Source organism: Leptonychotes weddellii, chromosome 2 (genome assembly GCF_054177405.1).
Source record: "Leptonychotes weddellii isolate Sample4059 chromosome 2, ASM5417740v2, whole genome shotgun sequence".
NCBI classification, from domain to species: domain Eukaryota; kingdom Metazoa; phylum Chordata; class Mammalia; order Carnivora; family Phocidae; genus Leptonychotes; species Leptonychotes weddellii.
Window position 1 is genome coordinate 14,599,243 of NC_138370.1, and position 7,376 is coordinate 14,606,618.

Here is a 7,376-nt window from a genome sequence, read left to right on the forward strand (position 1 = left end):
TCCCGCCATGAGTTACTTAACACATCCATCACTTCACATATTTATCCCCTACCTTTTTGTTTTTGGTGAGAATATTCAAGTTCGACTGTCTTAGCAAATTTCAGTTATACAACACGATGGTATCAGTTGTAGTCATGTTATATATTAGATCCTCAGACCTTATTCATCTTACAACTGAAAATTTGTACCATTTCACCAGCCTCTCCCTATTTCCCCCAGCCCCTACTGATTCTTAAAGAGACTGGTCACTGCCCTGGCTCAGCATCTCTTGCTTGTTTGATGGCAGCGTCTCGTCTTCTTATTAGGCTTTAATAAACTCTGCCTATTATAGTCCAGTCTCCATCAAGCTGCTAAGTGATTATTTAAAAGCACAGAATTGACCATGTCACTTTTTAGGTTTAATACCCTTGAAATCACAGTTACTTGAAGGATAAGGTTCATTCCAAGAAGTATTTATCTGTTAGTCACCTTACCTGGAGATGGGGTACAATGTGACATAAGATCTGGGCCTTCCCCGAAAGGAAGGTGCGTGACTGGGGAGCTATGGAGGCAGCCAAAACCAGATCGTTTCCATATAATATGGAAGGTGTTACTACAAAGGGAACACAAAGTGTAATGGAGCTCAATGCAGGCAGACTTAGCATAGCCTGGATTTTCAGGAGGGCTTCCTGGAGAGAGGATGTCTGAGTTAAGGCATAATAAGTCATCCAGGCTCAGAAGGAAGGGAAGCATAAAAGATTATCCAGGTAGATATAGGATCAGAAGAATCTGTGTCAAAGGATATAGCAGAGCATTTCTCAATAACTGCAAGCAATTCAGTATTTTGAAAACACAAGAGATGAGGCAGGAAGTCGAGGTTCTGAAGGATGGAGAAGGAAGTAGAAATGAGGCCTCATGAAGATCACATACATGACACCATCATTCAGCACCTGCTGATTGTTCTGTGGGCCAGATATTTTGCTGAGGATACAGAGTAAACTTGAAGAAGCAACTATAGTTAATAACACTGTATTGTATAGTTGAAATTTGCTAAGAGAATAGAACTTAAGTGTTCTCCCCTCTAAAAAAAATTAAAAAGAGAGATAAATATATGAAGTGATGGAGAAGATAATGACCTAGATGGAGGGGATCCTTTCACAACATAAACAGACATCAAGCTATCAAAGTGTACACTTTAAATATTCTGTAATTTTGTCTATTATACCTTAGAAAAGCTGGAAAAAACCGGAAAAAAAGAGAAGAAACTCTCCTTTCAAAGAAAGCAATCTAGCGGATAGCACTAGGAAGTGATGTTGAATTTGTTCTATTTAGTAGAACCTCTGCACACAGAGCAAAGAATTCTAACTCTAGATCACTGCCCTGGTGTTTCTTTGTTGGGAAGTTTCCTCAGATGGTTGGGAGTCCTTGTCTGGAATTTCCTGGTGCCCCCTTTAGTTGTTGCAGAGAAGATGTATGACACCTGGGCTGTGGCAGGGTCTCCTGGAGGGGAGCTGGCCCTTCCGTCTGTCTTTGCAGAGTATCCTACAGCTAGGGTCAGAGAACAGACCTGAATTCTCCAACACTCCGTAAGTTCTTCAAGGGATGACGTAAAACTCCTGTCCCTCTCTCCACTGCTCTCTCTGTTCTTCCACAAGTGGATGGAATACGAACCTGATCAGAGTGCAGCGTTAGGAAACACTTGATTGGCCACATTTATTTATTAAACAAGTGTGTCTCATTGGCTCCCTTCTCTGTAAAGCTGGCTAGACAAGAAAGCCAGTATGTATCTACCTTTGTTACCTCCTTTTCTTTACATGTGAGCAGTACTTGCTTTAGTTCCTTGTGGCCATCTGGTGGTAAGAGTCATTCTTGGGGGAAGAACAGATTTCATTTGGGTCTAGTTTAATCCACCTGCTCAGTTCAGTTTACCAAACATCTGCGTTTTGTGGTTTAGCCTAGTTAATAATTGAATGGCATTTTAACTTTGCTTTCATTTGTACCACTTAGGTGTCTCATCAGAGAAGGGATGGCAGGGCTCTGACAATATTCAGGTGTCCCTGGGAACTCTGGACAGAATCACATCTCATTGCCCTTGAAACCACCCTGGATAGCTTTAAATGCTCCCCTACCAGTGGGGAGTAGTAAGAAGATACTTGGTTAAAGTTCCATATACATTGATACAATTATGTAATCAAAGCAAGTGGACGGATTCACAGTCCATTTTTCATCTGTCAAATTGTTTTTATGTTACATGTGACTAATTTGATCATGGTTAGCAATTTATATGGGATTCTTCTCCCTTCCCCACTGTGATAGACTAACAAACGTAACCCATTTGAACCGAGTCCCTGTGTGGAAGACCAGATCGTGTTTGCAGACTATCCTCACACTTTTCAAAAGAGAAACATTTGCTTGAAAGCCTTTTAAGGCATTTGAAGAATGAGAATCAGTGATTTCTCTTCTGGGAGAAATTGGTAAAAATTGGAGTAGCTCTTATATTACATGTAACAAAAGCTCTTGGATAGAGATATTGTTAGACTTTAGGGACAATTATCAAGGGGAAATGCTGAGCTTCCTTCATTAAAGACTTGCAGAAGTTAACTTGGTTAGACAGAATTCTTGAAATAAACAGCATTACTTTGATGAAATTCTGTGTTTTCTTCCAATACCATAATACTATGCCATATTAATGATACTTTTATGACTATATTTGGTACTACATTTACCATGAAAACTGTGACTTATAAAAACTTGTTTTTCTCAAATATATACAGTAATGGGAATCTGTAATCTATATCCCCCCTCCCTGGTACAGTTAATGTTGGCTCCTTTACTCAAAGTGCTCAATAAACCAACTGTTTCATTATGCTGATGACTTGATCAACAAAACTGCCAACTTCACAAAATGTAAAGGTTTATACATAAATGGAGAGAGGCTGTGGATTCTAGATGTTTTAACCTCTTCACATCAATTAAGAAAAATCTGCGGGGCACCTGGGTGGCTCAGTGGGTTAAGTGTCTGACTCTTGATTTCAGCTCAGGTCATGATCTCAGGGTTGTGAGATCGAGCCCCCAGCATTGGATTCTGGCCTGAGGGAGCAGCTTCCTTAAGATTCTCTCTCTTCCTCTGCCCCTTCCCCTGCTGTGCTCTCTTTCTGTCACAAAAAAAGAAGAAAGAAAAATCTTCACAGCCCCATGCATTTCCTGAGTGTGTGTGTGTGTGTGTGTGTGTGTGTGCATGTGTTTGGGGTGCAGGAGGATGATGGTCACTACTTTCCACAAACCATTTATACTGTAATGAAAACAAGAGGTCAGTTTCTATATAAAACATACCAGTTTTACCTTTGTTTTCTCGGAAAAGGACATACCTGCCTTAGCTTTGCCTTTAATCTTTGAAGTGCTTCTTTTCAGATAGTTAATCTCACAGTTTGATTGTGTGGCATCTTTGAAAATTTGCAGGTGGTTGTTAAAAATTTTACATTTCATTTCAGTTCCAAACCTCAAATAATACATAATTTCTTCGGTTATTATTATTTTGCAACTTAGCATTTTATCAAGGTTTGCTGCCGTACAGCTGTCTGGGTACTTAACATCATGATAGAAAGTTTTCAGTAAGTTACGTAAGAATTTGAATAGCATTAACACGACCTTTTGCCCTCTGAACCTGTGTTGATTTTATGAAGTCCTTTTGCGTTCATAAACAAAATACCATTGTACCTATCAAAGATTCACTTGACTTCTTCCATGTTCTCTATAGCAAAAACTGAAACACTGTTCATTGAGGGTATATAATTTTTCATACTTAATAGGATATTGCCCAAACATAAAGTTTTTAAACTTCAGATATTATATTTCAACAATGACTGATAAATCAAAATAATTCATGTGCATGTGTATATACAGGTATACATTTGATAAATTTATAAAATGATATGAAAAATATGGAAATTCTTTGTGCCAATCTCATGAGTAGGCATAGAGAAGGAAAAATGGTTTAAGATAATATTATCTTTCCCAACACAATGAAAATTAAAAAATGTACCCAAATCCAGATGAAGTATTTAGAATGTTGGAAAGAAAAAGCAGTCATTTGTTTTCTTACACTTGCACCCTATCCAGTTCAAGATTGGAAGCAAAAATTATAGACTACTGAGGAATTGCCATGTTGGGTCACCGAGTCTAACCCCAAATTATAGACTATCTTTATCCTGATCATCATCCCCTATTTACTAACTAAATTACTTCCAGAAGCCAAATCATTCTCCAGTAGTAAATTAGGCATTTAGGAAGATATACCCATTGTTTAAAATCCCTGAACGAATCCCACGCCCTGTGTGGGGCTGTGCTTTACAGGGCAGATATTCCACACGAACCCTTAAAATTCCCCCTCTCCTCTGCTCAGCTTGAGCTCCCGGTCTTCCCCAGACATTCTAGATGCATCGACCAAACTGGAAGAACTGTCAGAATGCCACGCCTCACGGATGGGATATACCCAGTTACGTGGTCTCTCCAGTTTTTAGCCCTGGCGATGCTGGGAGAATCTTATTATTCTTAGGATAAGAATATAGACTATAGTCTTGACACTGTGCTTTGTGCCGGACCGAGGCAGAGTAACGGGACAGTCTCCTGATGATTTTCCAAATCAGGATCGTAAAGCAGTCCTGCAGCCAATGTGTCTAAACATAAGGGGCATACTTCCTTCTAAAGAGGAAATATGCGTTCTGTGCTGCAGAATTTTCAATGTATACTTTTAGATGACTGCACGATGCCATGTATTTGGACTAGAATAAGAAATAACTCATTTAGCCTCTGGCCTCCCAATGTTTATGTCTTTGTTGTCATGCAGACTTCCCTAAGAGTGAAGTTTTTATAAGGAAGATAAGTTTTAGGTGGCACCTTCCTTTTTCTACATTACCTTTCTCTATACATCAAAGTTTCATGGATATAAGCAGAGCTCCACAAAGATTTTGACTGTGGTATCACATAATAACATATTTTAGCTTTCAAATATTGTGTTTTACATGGATTGAAAAATGACAATCTGACTTCCTTATGGCCTCTGTTTTTCCACTTGTTTCCTCTTCCTTCTACTCTCCCCACAACCTGGGACCCCCCTGGAGTAAATTAACATTAAGGATTTTATTTTGTTCTAAAAATGCCTTTCTTCCCCCTCCTCCTTCTCTTTCCTCTCTCTCTCTCTTTCTCTTATTTCTTCATTTTACTCTTCACAGGAGTGGGAAACAGATGCTTTTATCTGTATATAGAATTCAAATGATCAAATGTGCTTGGGAAATAAGCTGAACTTCTAAGGGTTAAACAAAGTTCAGTTTGAGCATTTAAAGTGTGTGAAAATGAAGAGTACTAATTAATTCTATTCAGATGTCTGTGTGTGGAAAATGTCACTTTAGCAACCAATACAAGCCTATTTGCTGGGCTTTTGTTTGTTTTTTCTCTTGCACATTACGGTGGTGGTTTCAATAGCTTTTTTGCACCAATCAGTAACAGGCCACGACAGTGAAATCAACCTTTTGTCTGCCCCAGCTGACTCTGCCTCATTCGCCCTCCTCAGATCCTGTCAACATGAAGAACAAAACAAAGCCAATGCTGGATCAAAACATACAGAAGAGTTCCTGGAACAGAGAGAAGCATTCCAGTGCCCTGTCTAATCCCTCTGACCTCTGGCTTCTCTGAACCCACTCTAGCATCTTCTAGTGATAGGAAGGCAGTTCTTAGCAGGTTCTTACCTTTGGTGCCTGCAGAGCTAAGAGAAGAGCAAGAGAATGGTGTTTTGTCTGCCTTCTGAGTACTAACTACAGTCTTGGAATAGGGTTGTGGATTACCAAGAGCCTCAGTTCTACACCTTGCTTTTACCCTTCTCTAAATAAATAAATAAATAAATAAATAAATAAATAAATAAATAAATAAATAAATAAAATAAAATGCTTTATGGGGCTTAAGTGCTTGGCCTCAGGGCAGCGGGCTCTTGCACAGTGTTGAGCAAGGTTCACGAGGGGTGAGTGAGTGGATCACAGGGAAACCTGTAATACCTGTATTCTCTATGCTTCGGATTGCTAATGGGAGCTATGCAAACATATCAATTTGATTATCTACTCCTAGGGCTGTATTTATGTTCTGGTATGAACAGGGATCAAAAAACTAAGACTGTTAAATATACCTGACTGACAAAAAATAAATAAATAATAACCTTGCCTCTCTGTATGTCATTAAAAGAGTAAGACAATCATTTAAGTGACAGAAAAAAGAAATTACCTAAGACAGAAAGAAATGCCATTCATAAAGACAACCCGCCACTAACTTTATTTTTATACAACATGTGGCTTCTTATAGCATTATTTTGAAACTGTTCAGATGATGTCAAAGCTGCCCCACTTAAAAATAAAATATAAATAATAATAATAAAATAATAAAAAATAAAAAATTTTCTTAATGGCCACTTTTAAAAAATCTAATAATATTCTGATACTCCACTAAAATCCCCAAATTTTAAGATGTCCTCCCAGATTTTACATGTGTTATGTAATTATTATATAATCTTGCTGGGCAATCCTTGTCACTTCCATTTCATACAAAAGCAATCTGTGGCTCAGGGAGGTTTTAGCACGTGGTCCTGGTCACAGGGTTCATAAATAGTAGAACCCGGACTGAGTTCTTGTCATATCACTGAAGCTCTTTTGTATATTTGAAATTTATTGATAGATTCAGTTGTTCTTTTTCTCTCTTGGCTGTTAACATTGCCATAGTGACCACAAAAGAAACTGATTGACCCAAAACTGTTTCTTCTGAGACTTTCTCCTTGGACTTGGCCACCGACATAATGTGTGCATGTCTCTCTGAGCTCTCTCCACTCCAAGACTGAATAAGCCCCAGCTGCTCATGAAATTGAAAGGATTATAAAGTGCTCTATTGGGAAAGGAGCAAGACATCCAAGGAGCATCTATTAGCTGCAACAGGCCAATAAGGAGAGGGCCGGGGCTCTTGTGGCTCTGCCAGCCCCTGCATGCCCAGAGAGGTCTGTTAGACACACTGAACTTGCCGCAGTCCTGCTGCTCATCTGGAAGCAAATTGTAAGAGAGAGATATAAACTGTGAAAAGCATGCCCCTCTACAGCAAGATGCGTAAGGTAAAGGAGAGAAGTAGTCTAGGCAGGTCATGCTTTTCAAACGAATGCAAACTTTAAAGGAGAAAGAAGATGCCTACTTACAGTAACTTCTTAAAAAGTAGGAGCACAATAGAATTTACAAGTCAGGAAACGACAGATGTTGGCGGGGATGCGGAGAAAGGGGAGCCCTCCTACACTGTTGGTGGGAATGCAAGCTGGTGCAGCCACTCTGGAAAACTGTATGGAGGTTCCTCAAAAAGTTGAAAATAGAGCTACC